The 22,502-nt window shown below is 44.1% G+C and overlaps 1 protein-coding gene across 6 annotated transcripts in view; it reads left to right on the forward strand.

The window, feature by feature from the left end:
- Positions 1-5,211: 5,211 nt before the first annotated feature.
- OSBPL6 (oxysterol binding protein like 6) overlaps positions 5,212-22,502 on the forward strand; it is a 316,099-nt gene continuing 298,808 nt past the window's right edge. For 2 of the 6 annotated variants that reach the window (XM_029605886.1, XM_029605887.1), the window contains exon 1: positions 5,212-5,438. The gene's annotated coding sequence lies outside the window, so the exon portion shown is untranslated. Of the gene's footprint in view, positions 5,598-5,771; positions 5,893-22,502 lie in introns of those variants that run through there. The other 4 variants (XM_029605885.1, XM_029605892.1, XM_029605889.1 and 1 more) reach the window with 4 other exon arrangements.

Consider the following 22,502-nt stretch of genomic DNA (forward strand, 5'->3'; position numbering starts at 1 on the left):
GTAGTGGTCCAAGGTGCTGATCCTGCAGGGTGGAGTGAACCGGGCTCCCCGGTGTTGCACCCAGAGCTGCCAAAAGGATATAATAGGGCCCTCGACCCTGTCTTGCAGCTGCTTCAAAACCAGCGGGGGATGGTCCTGTCAGAACCTGACGACCCCCTGGGAGGCGGAGACCACACTATTTCTTCAGAAACCTTTTTTTTTTTTTTTTTAAATAACACTGAACAAGCCAGAAGAAAAACTTTAAACTAACTCTGACTAAAAACTAACTTAAACTTCACCACACAGACCAGACTATAGGTTTTGCACCTGAACCATCTGATGGAGACAGAGTAATACTGCCGGACTGTAGGTGCATTCTATTTATAGGGGGAGCGTTGTTATGATAACTGCTCTATCTCCATCTGCTAGAGGGGGGGCCAAACCCAGGAGTCTGGACTGATCCGGGTACAAACAGGGAATAGGAAATCGTCCAAATAGTGCAGCAAACTAGAATCACCTATCTTGTTCACTGTCTCCCATTGTAAAAAGATACTGAAAGCTTCAAAGTACGCACAAGATATAGCACAACCCATCGGCAAACACCCTATCGACAAAATATTCCCCTTCAAACATAAATCCCAACAAATGCGGGGTGAATGGGAAGTAACCAAAAAGCCGACTCTGTCTGCCTTGCTAATAATGCTCCCTTACTCGCCCTTCTGACTAGATCTAGGGCAACATCAAACGACGAATACTTGACTGTACAAGCATTCCTGGGAATAAAACGTTGACTGGGTCACCTTTTGGGTAAGACAAATTCAAGATATGCCTGAATTTTCCCAGAATATTTTTTGGTATGACCGCCAGTGGGGATAAATGCATATGTGTAAACGGTGGTGCCGAATGGACTGGCTATACGCCCTAACACTATCTCCTCTTGCAATTTTTTGACTGCCACCTCCCTCAAGTTCCTAACTGGCCTAGCGTTTCTTATACTACCTCCCACCCCTGGTCCTATGTGTAGGGTATGCGAAACCCATACTGAAATCCCTTAGCTAATAACCTCGCCGCCTTCCTGTCTGGATATTCCTTGAGCCCTAGCAGTGGTTCCTTTACCACTACTGGAGATTCGGCCTTTTGAAAATCCTCTTCACTGCTTACCCCCTTTGCGCGGGGTAATGCTCTGACTCGCGGGGCATTTACTCGCTGCGTGCGCTCCATTGCAAGCTGCGCAGGCGTGCCTGAACTTGCAGTCCGGGAACAAACACATTGCTTTATTAAAGCGCCAATACACATCTGATCCACTCCCTGCTGCCTTAACCGATATGCCCCCTTTTGCTGTGCTCCCCACACCCCGAAAGGAATACGCACCTCCACCCACGCTGCTAGACCCTAAACTGTTGCTCAGTCCTTTGGCCGCGCTGGCGCTCTTATTTGTCATCTGGGTAAGCCATAAGTTGATATCTTGCGTACCCACGACATATACCTATTACCCACCATCTTATCTCGGAACCGCTCATCATAATTGAGCCAAGCCCAGCCATCATAATCTTTAAAGGCTCAGATAATACCTATCTGCATAAGCTAATAAAGACCCGTACTGTTGCGGATTGAAATGTTAGACCATGCTGGCCAAACAAAGAAAAACCCTTACCTAATTTAAAATGTTCATTGCAACCTTGGGTCCTGCCTCTCTATCCTCCTTCTTCTTTTTGCTTTTCCTCCTGTCCTTCCTCCCTCCCCTCCTCCCTTCTAGCAATTTGAATATATTGATATATTTACGTTTTCTGATTCACTTGCGCATCTGTTTAGGCACCTCCTCCCACAATTACGTTAAAGATGCCAGGGCTGGATGACTCATGTCCGACTTGGGGCCAGCCCTGTAACGTGGCCGTGACCTCTACTCGGAAAAACTGGACGAAGAAGACTCAGTAGAACTGCTGCCTCATTCAGAACTAAATTTTTTAGTTCTCTTTCTTTTTTTCCCTTTGTCCTTTTTAATACCCACACCAGCTTGACCCAACTCACCCGCCTCAGCACCCTGATATGGCACTTCTGGCCCTTCGGATTCCATATCACTCGTCTGCCATCGTCCCCTCTCTCGTCTCGCCTCCGGGCACGGAAAGGCTCTGTCCCTCCAAGATTCTTGTCGCAAAATACCTGGGAAAGCCCCCATCTCTGCATCTGTAGGAACATCAGAAAAAAAACAGCAGAACTGTCTGCATGCTGATATCCTTCGGAACCAACGCTCCCTGTTCCCCTAACTTGGGGCGAACCAAACATTGCCTGACTCTCCGGAGGGATTAATCCCTTCCCCCTTGCTGCAATGATCCACAATCCTCGCCTGGTGAGTTATTCATCCTGTCCCTCACCCATCCAGTCTGGCCGCTCGCTGAACCCTCTTCCCCCCCAAAACTACCGGGTCCTCCCCCAGCCCACCGCGGACCATCCTCGACTGGATATCGGCCCAAATGCTCCCTGGGATTGCCCGAGCCACATTTCCCGCTTTCCTGCCAGCTTTGTCCCCTACTAGTATAATCCCGTGTCCATGAAAGTGTCAAACACCCTGCTGCACAGCTCTGCATCTACTGCAACCGCTGCCCTCTACTTACCTTTCCCTGAGCCCTTGCGGAGACCAATAACCTACTTCCCTTTCAAACTCGCAGGAATATCTTCCTGCACCTGGAAGCTGACCCTCCTGCCCTTCTTCCTAGCTGAATACACTTGCGGGGCCCTAATACTGGCAGGGATCTTCCGAATGCTCCTGCCTCTACCATTAGACCCTGGCATTCTAGCTGCTCCCCCCTTAGCCCTCTATTTAGACGGAGTTAACGGCTTTTCGGCTGGGAGCAGGGGGGGACGACAGAAGGTTAACAGGTCTCCGGATACCTCTGAAGATATGTCAGGCACATCCAACTCGTCCTCGCTAAGGCAGTGGGACAAGGGGGGGGGGGGGGTGTTTGGGTCTGCTTCAGGCCCCCTCTCCCTCAAAGCGGTAAGGGGGGGACAGGGGGGCTGACACTGCTTGGGGGGAAGGGGGCAAAGAAGGACTTGCCTGTCTAGGATTCCTCCCTGTGCCCGTAGACATGCTCTTGGCAGGAACAGAAAACAGAAAAGAACAGAAACAAATGACAGGGAGGTCAGGGGTAGCTAACAAAATGATTATTTATTTATTTATGTATTTATTTTTTAACCCATGGCCGGGGGCCCCCGACAGCGATAGCTCCGAAGGAAAGAATAAAACAGTGATTCCAACCCGTTTTGTTGTTTTTTTTTTAAACGCGGTCTGACCACTATTAATAGACAGCCAAGCCCAGCGCTACTCGCTCCTCTCTCGCTAAGCCCCGAACAGACAGGCAAGTGGCAAATTCGGCCATTGCCTGTCCCCCCAACCAATAGCGCCGCCGCGATTTAAAACTGGCAGCGCACTATTGGCTCCCACTCCCATGACGATTCCCTTCCTCCTCCTCCTTCTTCCCCCTCCCCCGCGGTCCTTGCTGGCGTGCGCCTCTTCCCCCTTTATGGCTAGCGGCGTGAGACAAGCCCGCGCCGCTGCTCATTTACTCCCTCAGATCAGAAAAAAATGAACAAAAGATATCTACTGGCAGTATTTTTATATTTTACTGTAAGTAGTAGGCACTGCTGTTTAAAAGATTCTGTAGTCTAAACCAATAGGCAAAACTTTATCCATGTGTAACTTTTCCTCTTTAGAATTTAAAATGTCCATTTTCAGCCTCTGTCCAGCTAAGGGGGTCATTTACTAAAGGTTTTCTCCCATTTTGTGTCTATGGGAAAAATGCTTAGAAAATGACCCCCTAACTTTGGTAGGATATTCACTGGCACAGCCGCACCATTGAATTTACCCAAGTATCTTAAAGGTAGCTGGATAAGTTTTATTTAGCTAACTTTCGGGCTGCTCTCCAGCACAGCCAAAGTTAGTAGGATAACAGGCCGATACAGTACAGTGAGCTCCAGCGGAGCGCACTGTTAACCCGTGTTTGGACGCATTAGCTTTACCCCTTATTCAGAAAGGGGTAATAGCGTGTCGAAAACGCGCTTCCAACCCCCCCCCCCCCCCGAAACTAATAGTGCCCGCAACATGGAAATGCATGTTGATGGCCCTATTAGTTATTCCTGCGCAATTCAGTAAGTAAAATGTGCAGCCAAGTCACACATTTTACTTTCAGAAATTAGCGCCTATCCAAAGGTAGGTGTTAATTTCTGCCAGCACCAGGAAAGTGCACAGAGTACACCTCCGACTTAATAACATGGCGATATTAAGTTGGAGGTCCCAAAATTTAAAAAAATATATATTTTTTAAAATTAAAATTGGCCTGCGTCTCGTGGGTTGAAAACCGGACGCTCAATTTTGCCCGCATCCGGTTTCCGAACCCGTGGCTGTCAGGGGTTTGAGAACCGACACCAGCAAAATTGAGCGTTGGCTGTCAAACTCGCTGACAGCCACCCCTCCTGTCAAAAGAGAGGCGCTAGGGATGCGCTAGTGTCCCTAGAACCTCTTTTTACCGCGGGCCCTAATTTGAATTTTTTTTTTACTGAATCGCGCACACAGGAGAACGGGCGCTCGTCTGCGAATTTTACTGTATCGGCCTGTAAGTAATTCAGCTGACTCTGAATATTGTGGTTAGCTGGACTTAACATTGCCCCAAAACACCCCTATGTTATCTAGCTAAATTTTAGCCCTATGAGTTATCCTATGTCATTCAGTCATATAACTCACAAATTATCCGGCTAAATGGCTTGAATGTGGAGCTCAAAGTGTACTTTGCCTGTCTTAGGAGTAGCAAAACTGGCTTGCTAAGTATTGTTGGTTTCTTCTAGTAGCTCCATATTTTTCCATAATATAAGGCAGCACTGAGTCGTGATTTTTGCAGCCATATTTATTGTGAACCCCCACGTCCCTCCCTGAAGAATACAACCAGGACATAATGTTGCGTTTAGATTCCCGAGATATGGAAAGAATTCTAGAAATGTTCGCTAAAGAAATCATATCTGCCAGTTTGTAAGGGTTCAACATCTGGACACATTTATTCGTCAGTTTTTGAAAGTCGTTAGAAAATGTTCAGACTGCGTGGAAAGGAGAAAATTAAATAAAAGACTGAATGAGTTCAGCCGAGGTGGTGGGGCGCTGATTTGGGTTAGCAGAGGAGTAAGTAAGCGGCTCGCGCTCTGAGGAGGTGATCCGGCCGTGCGTCGCGGCTCCGGGTCTTGCCGCTTTCCCGCCCAGTCCAGCTCCGGTGGGAGGGGTACAGAGAGGAGCACTTTGACGCTCAGCGAGAACGACCGAGGACGCGGCCAGCCAGCTGGCCCGTCCTTTGCATGGGCACACGCGACTCCAGCGCCGCTGACATCACCTTTAAAGCATACAGTGCCGGAAGGGAAGCACCAAACTCGGGAACCGACCGGAGCCACTCGGCCCTGCCAGTTAGCAGCAGCAGCAGGTGAGGGGAGGGAGCGTGAGCTGGGGCGCGGGCACGGTCAGCGCAGCCGCCACCTCCTCCTCCTCCTCTGGCTGAGGCATTGAGTAGATTTGTGGGCGCAGGCCGGTAGTAGCATTGCATCACCACCTCGCTGTATTTCACTTTTCTGCAGGACCGGCGGTGAGTGCATTGCATCGCCTCCTCCCACTCTCTCCCCGGCCCTTCCTTCCTGCAGCTCTTTCCCTCCCCCTTCCTCTACATCACTTTTCCCGCAGATACGGCTGAGGGTCAGTAAGTGCGTTGCGTCGCCTTCTCGCTCTGTTTTTTCCCCTCCCTTTCCCTCGTTGTAGAGCACATCCTCACCAATGCGACATGGGGCTGATTGTAGGTGCGTTGCATCGCTTCCTCTTTTGCTTGGCTACCCTCCGTATCCCTCTCTGTACATCATCTTTCCCGCAGATAGGGGTTGGGGCCGGTAAGTGCGTTGCATCTCCTCCTCTCTCTCCCTCTCCATAGGTCACTTTCTCGCAGACAGGGCTTGGGGCTGGTAAGTGCACTGCAGCCTCTTTAGGGTCTCTCTGTGTAATACTTTTTAGCTGCCAGGGCCAGAGCGAGAAGAGCTTCTCTCCTCTACTCTGCACGTGCGGCGGCGGCGCCGCCGGGGGGAGGAGGCCTTTACAATAATCAGACCTTTATAAACGAACAAAGGAGGAGGTTGCAATAGGTAGAGGAACTGTTATCCTTCTCCATTTTCGCCTAGCCAGTTTACGGGATTTGGTTTTCAGATTACATGAATGTAGCATGTTCTAAGATAAAATAGACAGGAACAGTAAATGAAATAGTTTCTGCAAGTACATGTTTGTAGTATTTATTTAGGCATTTTATATACCGTCGTACTTAAAGAAGATCACAACGGTTTACAAAAGCAGCATTCATATTATTGGTCAACAGGACATCTAAAACATGTTAACTAGAGGACTAGGACAGTAATTTGTGATACCTAACTTCCATTTCAATTACCTTCACATATTAGTCGTGATTTGTCTTAATACTCTTTACATCTATCATTACTTGTAGTAAAGTTCTGCATTTATTTATATTTATTCCTTTATCAAATAATAATATTGGTAATGCTCTTCCATTCATTGGCAAATGTTTATCTGACTGGGAGACCTATCTGTGAAGGAGTTACTGTAACAGGAATGGTACTGCAGGCTGTTTTCTGCCTGATCAGACTAGTTTGTCATTGGTGATGTTGAAAATAGGGAAAGGATAAAGGACAAGAAAAACTGAAAAGGCCTTGAAGGATGGCAAAAACTTGAGATCATGTATTGCTGCAGCTTGTGCTGAAGCAACTCCAGTCTTTGCATTCTGTAACCTATGTAATGCAAATAAAATTTGTAGGGATGAATTTACCTTTTGGAGGAATTTTATCTTAGCATTTTAAATGTATCCTAAGAATTTACATCCTTTCTATAATTTGGTAGGGATACACATAAATCAGGAAAAAAGCTTCCATAAAGGTTCTTCACAGTTTTTTTTTGGAAACTGTACTTGACCCATGATCTTTTGTGAAATTATTTCTTATTTTGTGTTTTCTATGTTATGTAGTGTGAATCTGTGTTGTTAACTTCTACCAGATAATGCAGCAGTGCAGATCATAAAGACTGGTGATAAATGGAAGTAAAACCCTTTCTGTACAGCTGAGTGAATTGGGTTTCCAAGGTCGAACTGCAAACTGCAGTGCAACTAAGAATGTGCTAAATGGACAAGGAGGACCTGTGTCTATAGGGAGAAATTCTTAGTGAATCTGGTCTGAAATGATGCAAGACAAGATGCAGACAGTACAGGTTCAGTTTTAGGGATGCTTGCATTTCTGAAAAGGTGTTTTTTAAATTGTTATAGTTTATTAATGTGCCAAGCAAGGCAGATAGCAGATATTATTTTTGCGTTTGGAATAATATCATAGCCAAAGCAAAACTTTGTATACCTTGTTCTGGTCAGTGCATGAAAAATGCATGTCACAAGTAGAAATATGGATTTTGTATGAACTGGAAGGAACTGGTATTTTTAATTTCTTATTTTTTTAAGTTATTTTTTAAAACTGCCATCTTGTATTTTACCTGCACATGTGGGAATAGCAGTACTTGGAACAGTGTCACATAATTACCTAATGCTTTGGATTTGATTGCCATATATTGATTTATTCTCTCTTATACACACAAGCACACACACACACACACACTTATGTGCTGGTGGCTCTCAGGAGATCAAAGGAATTACAGAGTAGTACCTAAATGTTTTCATTATAACAAAGTTTTAGTTGATGAAGAATGCATATTACTTGCCATACAAACTTTTCAAATGTCACACAATGCTTGGTAGGCACCTTTATCTTATAATGCTGAATTAGCAGCACAATGTTTATGCCAAATGCAGTGCTTTAGAAACTATGATTACTGAGTTAGGGTTTTTTCATAGAAAGGTGAAAAGAGAAATTTAGCCATAGAAGTTTTCCTTTTTTGAGTAGAGTTCTTTTAAATCATTGAATGGCTAAAATTGCTAGAGTCAGGCAAAATATGCTTGTGACCATATAGGATTTCATATTTTTCCTTTATGTAAAACAAGTAGTCCATGTGAAAAGATTAATGACATCACTGGAAAGATACACATTTACAAAATTACATATTAAATTACGTGACCTTCAGAAGTCAAACTTTTCTATCCATGGCATTTGAAATGGTGAGGTGTACCGTCTAAAAAGAAGGCATGTGGGGGACCGGGGTTTGACTCCAGAGTCAGGTTTTCCTGTCCCCAAGTTGGCTGGGGATGCTGCAGAATCGGCCCGTATGCAAATTAGGGCCCGCGGTAAAAGGAGGCGTTAGGGACACTAGCACGTCCTTAGCGCTTCCTTCACGGTCCCTGGGGGCAGGGAGTCATAGCCATTGTGCAATGGTGACAGCTAGCGAACGTTTTCAAGGTCCATACATGGCCCCTGGCCGAGGATTGCTGCTGCAGTGACTGGACTAATGGGCCGATACAGAAAAAGTCGCGGGAGAGCCGGCGAGTGCCCGCTCTCCCGACGCGTGCACAGGCCAGTGTCCTGGGCGCGCAATTCAGTATCGGCCAGTATGCAAATTAGGGTCCGGTAAAAGGAGGCGTTAGGGACACTAGCACGTCCTTAGCGCCTCCTTTTTGACAGAAGCGGCGGCTGTCAGCGGATTTGATAGCTGATGCTGAATTTTACCGGTGTCGGTTCTCGAACCTGCTGACAGCCACAGGTTTGGAAAACGGATGCTGGCAAAATTGAGCGTCCGTCTTCCAACCCGCAGGCCACGGGCAGATTTTTAATTTTTTTAAAAATTTTTAATTTTTTTTTTTGGGGGGGGGGGGCCTCTGACTTAATATCGCTATAAGGGGTAAAAGTAGCACGTCAGAAACTCACGGCCAAAAGGGAGCTAACAGTGCGCTCAGCCTGAGCACACTTTACTGCATTGGCCCGTAAGCCCAGCTGAGGAGGAAACTGCCAGGCCTCCTCCCCGCCCCTACTCCCACACACAAAAAAAGGAACAGAATAAGAGAGGAAGCAATTTTAGAAATTCATGAAAAATTAATCGCTGACTATTTCAGAGGTTCCATGAGGTCCTTCATTAAAGGTTGAAATGCATATAGGATGACTATTCAAGTCTGTATTGCAGATTTAACCAGCATTTTCTGCATACCAATACATAAAGGATGAAATGTTAAATCTTGAGGCATTTTTCACAAACAAAATCTAAACTATTGTGGCAATGATAATGCCACCTTTTTCTATTGTCTTTGAGGATGTTCTGAAATTAAGAGATTTTGGGAAGAGATTTTACATGCGCTACTTACTGATCAAGCATTTCCAAGAATTTCAGTTTTCTTTATCCTAGGGTATTTGATAGAAAATTTACTTTTTGGGAATATATCGTAAACCTTTTCTGGGTAAAGTTTGTTTAATAGCTAAGTGGTGTATTTTAACAAGATGGCTGGAGAAAGTAGACCTAGCATTGCTATGTGGAAAGAGTGGATGTTGGATCTTCTTTATATGGAATTTAGATCATCGGTTTTGCCATTGCCACTTGATGTACCGAATAAAAGAAAACATTAACTGTATTCATCTTAATTTCTCTAGTATTTAAATACAGTACTGCTTTTTATGTTTCTTTAAGTCTATAAGAATATATAAGTTTTAGTTCCTTGTAAACCGGTGTGATATGTATATTATACAGGAACATCGCAATATAAAAATAATAAATAAATAAATAATACCAGTGACTTAGCTATATATATAATGCTCTTTCCTTGTTTGTAAATGACTGATAGTGATCTCTGTTCTCTTATGGGGATGTTGGGGAAAAATATTATGGTCAAATGATGCATTGTTATTGTGCTGTACTATTTTATGATCTGCTGATGATTATAGATTCATGCAAAATTTGTAAATTACTTTGGAAATAAGCTGCTACTTGGTGGTTCCTTTGTGATACATCAGGAATGAACAACATTACTGTTGGTGGCTTTCATAAAAAATTGTTTTGATAAATATACATTATGAATGATATTACAAAAGTGAACAGAAAAAAACTCTAAAAGATTTTATACAAGAATGCTTTAAATAACAGGTATCATAATTTTGTAAAAACAGTCAAAATGACTCGAACAAACTTTAATCATATACCCTTAAAAAAAATGTAAACACTTTTCCAGTTGTCACAGAATCACATACAAAACTCTTATAAATGCTGTATTGAAAATCTCTCACCCTTGTAATGCATTTTGGACCTAATTCACATGAAGATAATTTTCAAAAGGATTTATGCGTGTAAATGGATTTTGAAAATTGCTATTTTTATGTGTGTAACTTATTTATTTTCTGCATTTTGGCACTTCAAAGTGGATTACATTTAGGTATTTCTCTATCCGCAGAGGGCTTACAGTCTGGAACAGTAACTTTTAAACAGGCACGCGGGCACACGTGTGCGTTTGTTGGCCCACACCCAGGGATGTAACCATTTAATAAAATGCACACATTATGCACGCATGTTATAAAATAAACTGAGCGTGCACACAATTTTAAGTGGACACGCATCTATGCATGCGAATCTGCTTCTACTGCATAAGTGGGGAGATTTTAATAGATGCGCGCCAATGCATTTGCCAGTTTTCCCAGTTCACCTAGGTAAGGGATAGGACTTTCAGACCCCCTTAGTTTAATAGCCTCTCTTCTCCCCTTTCAGCTCCGTCCTTTAAAATCCTGCCGATCTATCTAATTCACATTATTTTATTACTTACATGTCCTCCGCGATAATGGTCGCAATCGGCAGTATTATTGAAATGAGGGAAAGGGGAGGAGTGTGGGCGTGGCTATGGCCTGAAGTGCTGCGGGCGATAATGTTTTCCCCCCTTTCCCGTGGCGCTATGGGTGTGAAAGTGTGTGGCCTGCCTGCAACTGCGGTGGGCGAAAATGAACCACCATGATGCAGCTGGCTGCACTATTTCACCCCCCTGCTCCTTTTTTTAGCGCAGCTCAGCTTTCTGCTATAAACATAGCAGAATAATTAATCTAGCTATCAGTTTGTACCTGAGTCAATAGAGGGTAAAGTGACTTGCCCAAGATCACAAGGAGTGGCAGTGGGATTTGAATCCATGGCTTCCCTGGTTTGTAGCCCACTGCTTTAACCATTAGGGTACTCCTCCACTCCTGGGGCTTAACTTTCAAAAGGTTTTACATGTGTAAATGGACTTTATACACGTAAATGGACTTTTGAAAATTGCTACGATATATGCTCATTTAACGTGTATAAGTCCTTTGAAAATTCACTCCTAAGGATTATTTCCTATAGACACAGAATTGGAGAAAAGCCTTACAGGCCGATACAGGCTGTATCGGCCTGCAATTGGACGTGCGTTTTCCCTTACCCCTTATTCAGTAAGGAGAGGAAAACGCGCATCCAACCCGCGGCACCTAATAGCGCCCTCAACATGCAAATGTATGTTGATGGCCCTATTAGGTATGCACATGCGCGATTCAGTAAGTAAAATGTGCAGCCAAGCTGCACATTTTACTTTCAGAAATTAGCGCCGACCTTTGGGTCGGCGCTAATTTCATCCGGCACCGAGAAAGTGCACAGAAAAGCAGTAAAAACTGCTTTTCTGTGCACCCTCCGACTTAATATCATAGCAATATTAAGTCAGAGGTCCCAAAGAGTAAAAAAAAAAAAAAAAAAAAATTTTGAATTCAGCCCATGGCTGTCGCTCAAATTTGCCGGCGTCCGGTTTCCGATCAAAATTGAGCGTCGGCTGTTAAACCCGCTGACAGCCGCCGCTCCTGCCCAAAAAGAGGCGATAGGGACTCGCTAGTGTCCCTAGCGCCTCTTTTTACCGCCGGGCCTAATTTAAATACATTAACTTACTGTATCGGCCCGTTAGTTAGTCAGACTCTTAGTTTCACATTTGGGGCAAACAATTTTTGCCCAAATTTCACACAAAGAAAAAGTACTTCACCAGCTCTGAATACTCCAAGTATGAGCTTCATTTAAAAGTGGTTTCAGCCAGACGATGGCCAGTTAGTGTATGCAGTACACAAGAGCCTTGTACCCTATTTTAAAGTTCAATGCTAGCCAGGCAGTTTGCAGAATTGCTGCTGCGAGACAGATGGCCAGTATGGAAAATGGAGAAAATATTGTATTGAGGAAAGTGTGTTTGTGATAACTCTCCATGGGGCCAGTGTAATAAGCCGTGTGTTAAGACCGTGTGCTGAAACTGGATCGAGCCCGCAGGTTCTGGTGGCCAGCAGGGCTTTCCAGGAGTACTATGCAGCAAGTAGGGTCCATGCAGGAGGTCAGGGCATAACATAGTAACATAGAAATTATATCAGAAAAAGACCAAATGGTCCATCCAGTCTGCCCAGCAAGTTTCCCATGGTAGTAACTGCCGCTTCTTGCAGGTTATCTCCAAGCCTTATAATGGTAATAATATTTACAATCAAAACCAAGCAACTCAAACTCATAACAACATTATTGCTAGTAACATTTTTATGGGGTGTGCAGCCTTCTTGATTATTCAGACAATGCTGCTTGAATGTGCTTTGCTTTTGAACTTGGCCATAGAAGCAGTCCTGTGTTTATCTCTGATGTCTGCATATCAGTACCCTAATACAAATTGGCTGCCTTCTGCATCCAATTCACCTTTTTCCTCTGCCACCTGTTGCAGTTGTGTCACAAATATTTCTGCTATTACTAGCAACAGTAGCATGGAATAGACATAGTTTTTGGGTATTTGCCAGGTTCTAATGGCCTGGATTAGCCATTGTTGGAAACAGGTTGCTGGGCTTGATGGACCCTTGGTCTGACCCAGTATGACATGTTCTTATGTAATATCAAGCCTAATTGGTTAAGGGTAGAAATCCTTATGCCTTCTGTTAAGGGTAGTAACTGCTACTCTGTGTAGGTTACCCACGTGCACCCTTTCCTTCATTTCCAAACTCTAATCTTTAGGGCTCCATAGTGTTTGTCCCATGCCCTTTTGAACTGGTTTATTGTTTTCATCCTCATCACCTCTTCTGGAAGGGAATTCCAGAATTTCCTGATGATGGTTCTGATGAGTTGCCCTTGTGGAATTTCATATCATGACCCCTAAATCTAGTTTCCTTTCCAGTGGAAAAGATTAGAATTTCACAGTGAAGAAGCGAGGTCAAGGCCAGAGGCAGTCCGAGTCCTAGGAATGCTGACAGAGAAGGCATGGCGAGACAGCACAAGGGAGCCAGGCAGGAGCAGGGAGCTGGAACAGGAGGCAAGGCCTGGGACTAGAAACAGGGACTGGAACAGGAAGTAAGGCCTGGGGCAGGATACAAGGACTGGAACTGGAGGCAAGGGAGACAAGGGCTGGAACTGAAGGCCCACAGGGAGGATTGGGCAGGGCTAGACAAGATAATGACAGACAGAGCAGGAAAAGACTACACCTGGACAGGGCCTCGAAAACAGGACAAGGAATATACAGACTCAGGCTAACAGGAAACTAATACAAAGTAAGATTATAAAGCAAGATAAGGGAGAAACAACAAGGCCAAAGCAAGGCAGAGTGAGGCTAGTAGACCCGAAGGCCACAATGGTGGGCAAGGAGGCCATAAAGCAGGACAGAAGGCCACAGGGAAAGGCAGAAAGCCACAAACAAGGCAGAAGGCCAAATGGAGGCACAGAACAAGGCAGAAGGCCACAGAGGAAAGCAAGGTAAGGTGGGCCAGTGCAAAGAGCTGAGGTGACTTGATGAAAAGGCACCATGTTCTGGGAGAGGCAGGCCCTACTGTGTCATGGGAGCTTCAAGGAGGTGGCTAGCACAGGAGAGAGGGAGCTCCATGAGGGTCTCTGCTGGCAGGGAGGCTGCCTAGCATCCAGGATTGTGACAGTAAGAAAGGAGGCATATGTATATATAAGGGATGATGTGGAGATGGAGTAGATGGGAGACAAAAAGAATGGAAGGGGAGAGAAGAGTAAAATGGAATGGAGGGGCAGGTTGAAGCTGAAAGTAATGAAAGGAGTACAAACAGAAGAGATGGCACTGAAGGGAAGAAAGCTGAAAACTGAGAAGAGGAAGATGGAAAGTATGGGGGGAGAAAGACAGAGCTCAGATCCCTTGTATCTGCAGTGGTAAATAGTGGCACTACAGTAGAAACATGCTGGATCCGAGGCAGCATGAATTCACTAGGGGAAGGTCCTGTCAGACCAATTATTTTGTCCTCAGCTCCCGATGTCCTAGCTTAGGAGCCTATACAAATAGTTAAACCTCTTCCTTTTGTAGTTTCCAAAGTCAGAGAGAACTCAGATCTTCAAACCAAAATATTGATTGAATGATAAACAGTTTAACACTGTGAATGGTATGGTACTGAAGACAACTGCCCAGACAGCAGAATTGACACAGCTGTGATGAGAAACTCTGAGAGCTCAGTCAGTGGTAGATGACTGCAGTCGTAGTTGAGACTGCCAGCAGATAGCAGAAACCAGTAGTCGTGAACAAGGATGTGGGGAAACAAGGAAGCTACTGTAATGCCATCCTCTTAGGCCTTCCAAAAAATGCCATCCAACCTCTGCAGATGCTCCAGAATGCGGCCGCCCGCATCCTCACCAATGCCCACCGATATGATCATATCACTCCTGTCCTCAAACACTTACACTGGCTGCCAATCTCCTCCCGATACAAGTCCCTCACTACATAAATCTCTCCACAACCCAGACATGCATTGGTTCAACGAGCACCTCCGCTTTCGCACCCCTGTCAGACCCACTAGAACTCAATATCTGGCAACGCTGCACACACCCTCCCCCAAACTCACGAAACTCATCACCACCAGAGAACGTGCCCTTTCCATCGCAGGTCCTGCCCTTTGGAACAAGATGCCCCTCAGCCTTCGCCAGGAATTATGTCCAAAAAAATCCAAACAGAACCTCAAAACGTGGCTGTTTAAACAGGCTTTCACCTGAACCATTGCTTCCTTTACCCCTTCCCAATGCATCCACCGCCCCTTCCTTTCCAATTCTCCTTTTGCGATACTCTCTTGTAAATACCCTGTGAACACATTCCCTCGAAATCCCTGAAATTCCCTTTCAACTCCCCTACATGCAGATTCTCTGTTGAAAACTTTCACTCGACTTCCCTCTTGTAACCCTGCCCATATACCTCCCTCCTTCAGCCCTCAACTTACCCTCCTGTACGTAAACAAACTTCCTTACTAGGTTCTTTTTGTATATGCCTCTCACATGATTATTCAGTTTGCTGTTATTCCTTTTGTACATATTTTTTAACATGGTTATTCATACCATTCACATGGTTTATTCAATTACTTCTATGCTTTGTGTTTTTTGTAAAGCATGTTGCTGCATTATGTTTCCTGTAAACCGAGGTGATGTTCCCAACGTGCCGCGGTATATAAAAACGCTTAAATAAATAAATAAATAAGGAAGCAAGGTGAAAAGAGCGATGCCTCTAGAGTCTGTAGAGGAGTTCTAGAGAGCTGCAAGCAAGTCAGGAGCCAGTTCCAAACTGAACTTTAGCAGGAAGTAAGGTCTCCACGGGTTCAAAGGGGCAAAAGACCAATAGGAAGAAGCAAGAGAACATGGATAGAGGGGGAGAAAACAGGAACAGCTCTACACCATGCAGAGATCTGAGCTGAATAACATCACAAAAAGACACCAGGTGGTAGCACAACAAGAAGCATATATACATATACATTTAATACTGCGAAGGCAGAACACCACTCATTGATTTTTTTGATTGGGTGACTAGAGAATTGGATCAAGGAAGAGCGCTCGATGTGATCTAATTGGATTTCTGTAAAGCTTTTGATAAGTCTTGCATAGGAGGCTTGTGAATAAAATGAGAAGCTTGGGAGTGAGCACCAATGTAGTGGCATGGATTACAAACTGGTTGACTAATAGGAGACAGGGTGTAATGGTAAATGGAACCTACCCTGAAGAGAAAACAGTGTTAAGCGGACTGCCACAGGGATCGGTTTTGGGACTGGTTCTGTTCAATATCTTTGTGAGCGACATTGCGGAAGGGAAAGAAGGTAAAGTTTGTCTATTTGTGGATGATACTAAGATTTGCAACAGAGTTGGACGTGCCTGAAGGAGAAGATGGAATGAAAAGTGATTTAAGAAAGCCTGAAGAGTGATTGAAGATTTGGCAGCTAGGATTCAATACCAAGAAGTGCAGAATAATGCATCTGTGGTGTGGTTAACCAAAAGACTGTATATTATGGGGAGTGAAACACAGATGTGTATGGACCAAGACAGAGACCTTGTGGTAATAGTATCTGGCAATCTGAAGACTGTGAAGCAATGTGACAAGGTGATAACGAAAGCCAGAAGAATGCTGGGCTACAGAGAGGAATAAGCAGCAGGAAAATGGAGGTGATAATACCCTTGCACAAATCCTTGGTGAGGCCTCACCTGCAGTACTGTGCTCTGTTCTGGAGACCATATCTCAAAAATAAGACAGAATGCCCCTCCTGCACAGAATTTCAATTTTTGACACAGAATTTGAAGAGAGGCACAACGGGTCATGAGTGGAGCCTATCCTGTTCACAACGAAGATTTCACAGGCCCGGCGGCTGCGAGCAGAGTGCATTGCACTCGCGGCGAAGATGACTGAGGCCTGGCGGCTGTGAGCAGAGCCCATCTCGCTTGCGGAGAAGATGGCAGGCCCAGTGGCTGTGAGTGGAAGCCATCCCGCTCATGGCGAAGATGATTGAAGTCCAGCGGCCATGAGCGGAGTCCATTTTGCTCGCAGGGAAAATGACTGAGGCCTGACAGTCACGAGCGGACCCCATCCCTGAAGAGCTGCTTTTGCCAGAAGAGGAAAAGCAGCATAGGTATATGTGCAGAGGGGAGGGAAGAAAGCATTTTGGGGGAGGGGGTTGGGGGGATGAGTGCAAGAAGATCTGACAGGCCTAGTGAGAGAGAGGGAGCCAGTGTGCAAGGGTGTGTGTGTGTGTGCGTGAGAGGGTGCCTGCGTGAAGGTACATGGGTGTATGTGCAAGAAAAAGGGTGCCTTTGTGAGGGTACATGGGTGAGTGTGCCAGAGAGAGAGAGGGGGGAGCCTTGTGAAGGTGCATATGTGTGTGTGAATGTGGAGAAATTGTGAGGAAGTGTGTAAATGAAAGAGAGATTGGGCGCTGGTGTGTGTGTACGAGGGAGTGAGGGTACATGTTTCTTTGTGATAGAAGGAGCCTATGTCAGGGTGTGTGGGTGTATGTGCAAGAAGGAGAGGGAGCCTGTGTGCAGGGGTGTGTAAGAGAGAGAGAAAGGTAGCCTGTGGGAGGGTGCACGAGTGGAGGGCTGGGGAGTGAATATAGAGTGAAAGGAGTTAAGCCTGAAGGGGAAGGGGAGAGATAGTGGAAAGCGGAGGAAATGGGTCTTGAGAGAGCAGAATGAAAGAGGTCTGGCCAGGGGAGTAAGGAGAGAGGCAGAAGGGATACACTTACAGTGTACATCAAGCGAAATTCTGCTCAGTATATTTAAAACTCTGCATCTTTTGAGTAACAACTTTTCTGTATTACATTTTCAATTAATTACTCAAAGACTGTGATATGCATTGTGCTATTTTGACCAATATAAAGTATGCAGAATTTTGCAGAATTTAAAATTTGTGTGTGCAGAATTTTAATATTTTTGCTCTGAATTCTGCCAGGAGTAATATGTATACCCTGGAAGAGAGGAGGTGCAGGGGAGATATGATACAGACCTTCAGATACTTGAAAGGTTTTAATGATGCACAAACCTCGAGGCATTAGAGACCAGGTTTGTGGGTCAGAGGTTTGGCTACAGTTGGGGGTAACAAGGAAAGATTTGGAGTTGTCCTGGCGGTAAACCCGGGCCTAAGTTACAGTGTAAGAGGAAAAGTTGATGTTTGGGGGGAGGGTTGACTAGTGGGGCTTGTGTAGTGGGGTGGGGGTGGGGGGGCGCTCACCAAGCTGATAATTGGCATTGTGGTCACTGCTGGAGTTGTTGGTTCTCTCTAGTTGGGATGTGGCGGGGAGGACCAGGCTTGGGGTAGCTGGACGGGTTTGGACCACACACCACTGGGGGCATGGTGTGGGCAGATATAATTCCGTCCTTGTAGGGAGGGGATGTTTGATTTTAGAGCTTGTTATGTTTATGTATTGTAAGGCTCAGGTGCTGATGTTTGGGAATAAACTGCAGCCTTTTGTAACCCAAATATTTGTGTGGTTGTCTTTTCTTCAGGGAATGCAGGGGGGAAATGTCTGGGTGGTCTCGTCTGCCCATGTTAGTTAAAGGTTGGAGGACAACTTCCACCCTTGCCGCCTTTAACATGGTTGTGGGGTGACACCCCCCCCCCCCCCCGAAAACCCATTTTGGTTTGGGGGGTGATGCGAGTTAGAATAAGGGGTAGCCATGGGATTCAAGTTTAAACAGGTTGGGTTGTTCTGATTGGCCCTCCATTCCTGGATAGTTTGGGAGGGAAGAGTGATGCTCGTTTAGGGAACATTGAGAGTTGCTTATCTCACTCCCTTGCAAGGCAGCCAGCCAGGGAAGTTTTTCTCCTTCCCTATTTATTTGTATGTCTTTGGGTAGTCAGTGTTTTCTAGGGATGTGCATTTGTTTCATTCGTTTAATTCGTTTCATACATTTCCCATTACATGTCAGTCAGATGTGCATTCGTTTCATATGTTTCATACGTTTCATATTACATGCTTGTATAGGAAACGTATGAAACAAATGCACATCCCTAGTGTTTTCATGGGGTAAGTTTGTTATGTTGCAGTTCTTGGTGGTAAACCCGAGCCTAAGTTACAGTGTAAGTGGAAAAAGCTGCTCTTTGGTGGGGGTTGGATAGTGGGGCTTGTGAAGCTGGGGGGAGGGGGAGGGCTGCTGCACAAAGCTGGTAATTGGCATTGTGGCCACTGCTGGAGTTGTTGGTTCTCTCTGGTTGGGATGTGGCGGGAAGGACCAGACTTGTGGCAGAGGTCTGCGGGGATTGGGAGTGGCTGGACGGGGTTTGGACTGCACACCACAGGGGGGTGTGGTGGTGGGCAGATCTAATTACATCCTTTGTAGGGAGGGGGTGCTTATTTTAGAGCTTGTTACGTTCATGGATTGTAAGACTTGGGTTCTGATGTTTGGGACTAAACTGCGGCCTTTTGTAACCCAAATATTTGTGTGGTTGTCTTTATTGTTCAGGAAGCGCGGAGGGGTGGGGGGATGTCTGAGTGGCCCCGCCTGCCCATGTTATAGTTTTATAAAATGTGTATGCACATCATAATATAATTTATCATAGCTATGTGCTCTGAACTATAGAACTGCTTATGTTTTTACTTCATCAGAATAGAACCCTCAGAGAGAAAAAATACCAATATCACAATCTTACTTTTGTTGCATAGAAAAAACGCTCAGTTTTGAGAAAATGTTTAATGAAAAAAAACCTCATGCAGACAGCACCGGGACTGCACAAAACAGTCTTATGACTTATGACCATTTTTCTGTGTGCTTTTTAGATGTTAATAATCATTGGTCTTGGATTGAGTCTTCTACTAATATATGTTTTTGAATTTTTTTAAATGCAATATAAAATATCTTATAATAAAGTCAATCCAGTAAAACAAAACAGGTACTTATCTTGGGTTATAGGGAATTGATTCTCCAATATTTGCTAACACCATGTCACATTGGGGTGCTGGAGTCACTTGAACAAAATCAACTTAGAGCTTAAATGCTATTGAGTCCAAGACCAACCCAACGCTGCAGCATTTTGCATAATCATTTCTCCTTCAGGGGTTGACATAGCAGAACTGTTATGAAGATACAAATGCCTCCTAGTTGTTCGAATTTGCATATATCCTCCTAGATAGAATAGCATATACTTAACAATCACCTGCTCACTTCCCGTGGCGCTTCTGGAGTGAGGTCTTCAATACTATATATTTTATATTGCATGTAAAAAAATTCAAAAAATGTATTAGTAGAAGACTCAGTCCTAGATCACTGATTATAAAGCACACAGTAAAAAGGACATAAGTCATAAGACTGTTCTGTGCAGTTCTGGTAGTGTCTGACTGAGGTCTTTTTCCATAAACATTTTTTTTACTTCAGCATAGTAGCTATATACCGTTTTTTTTGTAATGTTGCTTCCTCTGGAAAATGTGATTACAGAAAATACAAACAGTGGATTTAATTATAGCTGGCACCAAAGAATGAATTTATTTGTACTTTCCTCACTGCTGCACTCGATTTTGTTGACTTATTTTTGAGTAAAATTGTTTCTTGTACAGTATATTTAAATAGTTAACCCCTGTGGGGTAGGGTGACTTCTGTGGTGATTCAGTTAGTGTTACTATATAAGTTTTTGTTCAAGTTAAGATATTAGTTTACTTGTTAAAATGAAAATAGACCTCAAACATGATTCAAAATCAGATTGGAATAGTATGTCTTAATATAGAAACAGCAGATAATGCAGTGTTGCAATAATTTTGCAATTGCTGTGCAACTCTTGGTAGTTAGGAGTGATATTTTGCCCTGTTGTGACTGTAGCTAGGCAGTTTTGGCTAAACAGTTCAAGCTGCTTTCTGGCTGTGAAGAGCACAAACAACAGTGCTCTCCAACACTGACCGAAATTTGTAGTGCACACAGGGAAGTATGGTTTCTGATGTATGAGAGAAAAACAGCCCTGAATGTGAAAGCCAGAGCGTAAGGTACTATGACAAGCAGTTTATACTTCAGACCCTTGTATTGATGGTTAGACTTTTTCCCATTTCAGATGGACTTCCATTTTATCCATATCATTTCTTGGCCTCTTGTTGGCTAAGATCTTAGTGTAGGGTCTGAGCCATGAGATGAGGACAATTTCTTCTTGGCATTTTGGTTGAGATTGAGGACCTTACAATATGGAAGAGGTATGGAGGGAGTTTGTTTGGTCACATGTCCCCCATTGAGGACATGGTTATGTCATGACTGTTGCCAAAGCAGGAGGATTAAATCTCCTATTAAAAAACAAACAGTATAGCCAAAGTCATGGCATCACTTCTCAGCTATTTTTGGCTAATATCACAGTATAAGTTATGAGCCATGAAGTGAAGTTGGTCTCTTCTCGGTCTGAGGACTGTATTCTATTCCTTTGTTTATATTTGATTATTGTATATTGTTAACTGTGACTGATTTTCTGCTTTTAATGTTTTGCTGTGAGCACATTGCAGATAAAGCCAGTAATAAATGCTGCAAATATATAAAATAAATAAACTTGTACAATACGGGAGAATTTAATAGCCTTGCCACCCTACTTCTTTAGGGGCATTTGATGATGATATGATCACTGCCAAAGCACAAGGATTAAACCTCCTGTTTTATAGAAAAGCTGAAGGCATGGAAAAGGGATTGAGCAGCCCTAGAAGTACCACCCGTATTGCTACAATGCAGGGTGTCCATTATGTTCATCTCCCTTTAGCACTCGGTGGATTATTTTTTGTCACACATGGAGGCAAAGGCAGCCTCACCTGGATATCTGACCATGAGCACTATATGGGGCTCAAGCTAGCACTTCTAAAAAGAAAACCGTGCAAAGGGTGGAGTGCCACAGGGTCCTGTCAGTGTGAAAGGGTTGTGGAAGGCTCCACACTGCCTTTTTCTCATATTTTGTTCCAGTTGCTGTAGAAGTCGGCACTGAAGGAGAAGTGCAGCAGCAGAGTTTGATTTAGACTTGAGCAGCAATGGCAATGTTCTAGCACCTATAAAAATTTGGTGCCGGAGGCAGTTGCCTATGTTTCCTTTGTCTAAATCTAGGCCTGGACCAGTGTTATTATAACCTATTTAATAATGATGTGGAAAAGGGAGCCATGAGTGAGTTATGCAAATTTGAAGATGACACAAAATTATTCAAAGTAGTTAAAACATGAGCTGATTATGAGGAATTGCAGGAGGATCTTGAGAGTCTTGGGAACTGGGTATCTAAGACTCAGATCTAAATTAGTTTTAGTTTTAGTTTGAATTTGTATTTTTTGCTATTTTAAGCACTAACACAGAAAAACGGGATAAAAAATGAATAAATGAAATGATATGAAAGAAATGTATAAAATTGTATGTGGTCTAGAACAGTTATTTTCTTTAATTAGTACTAGGACAAATGTTTCTGCTAATCTTTTGTGAGCTATGTGCACAAAAAAATTCTCATGTGCAACACAGTGTACAGATTTGTGTGCAGTGTTCTTTGAAATATTAATCTATTTTCCTTTTCTTGTTTATGGTGTGTTTTGGTGTGTGTTTGTGTTTGGTGTGTGTGTGTGTGTGTATGTGGGTGTGGGTGCACAGCTGACAGGTGACTCTGACTAGGACTAGGGCACACTCCAAGAAGCTAATTAGTAGCAGATTTAAAACAAATTTAAGAAAGTGTTTTTTTTCATTCAGTGCACAAACTGGAATTTGCTGCCAGAGAATGTGTTCAAGGTCACTAGTATAGCTGAGTTTAAAAAAAGGTTTGGACAAGTTCCTAGAGGAAAGGTCCATCAACGATTATTAGCCAGATATATTTGAGTGTATCCTCCTCTTCTGGGAATGG

This window comes from Rhinatrema bivittatum, chromosome 6 (genome assembly GCF_901001135.1).
Source record: "Rhinatrema bivittatum chromosome 6, aRhiBiv1.1, whole genome shotgun sequence".
NCBI classification, from domain to species: domain Eukaryota; kingdom Metazoa; phylum Chordata; class Amphibia; order Gymnophiona; family Rhinatrematidae; genus Rhinatrema; species Rhinatrema bivittatum.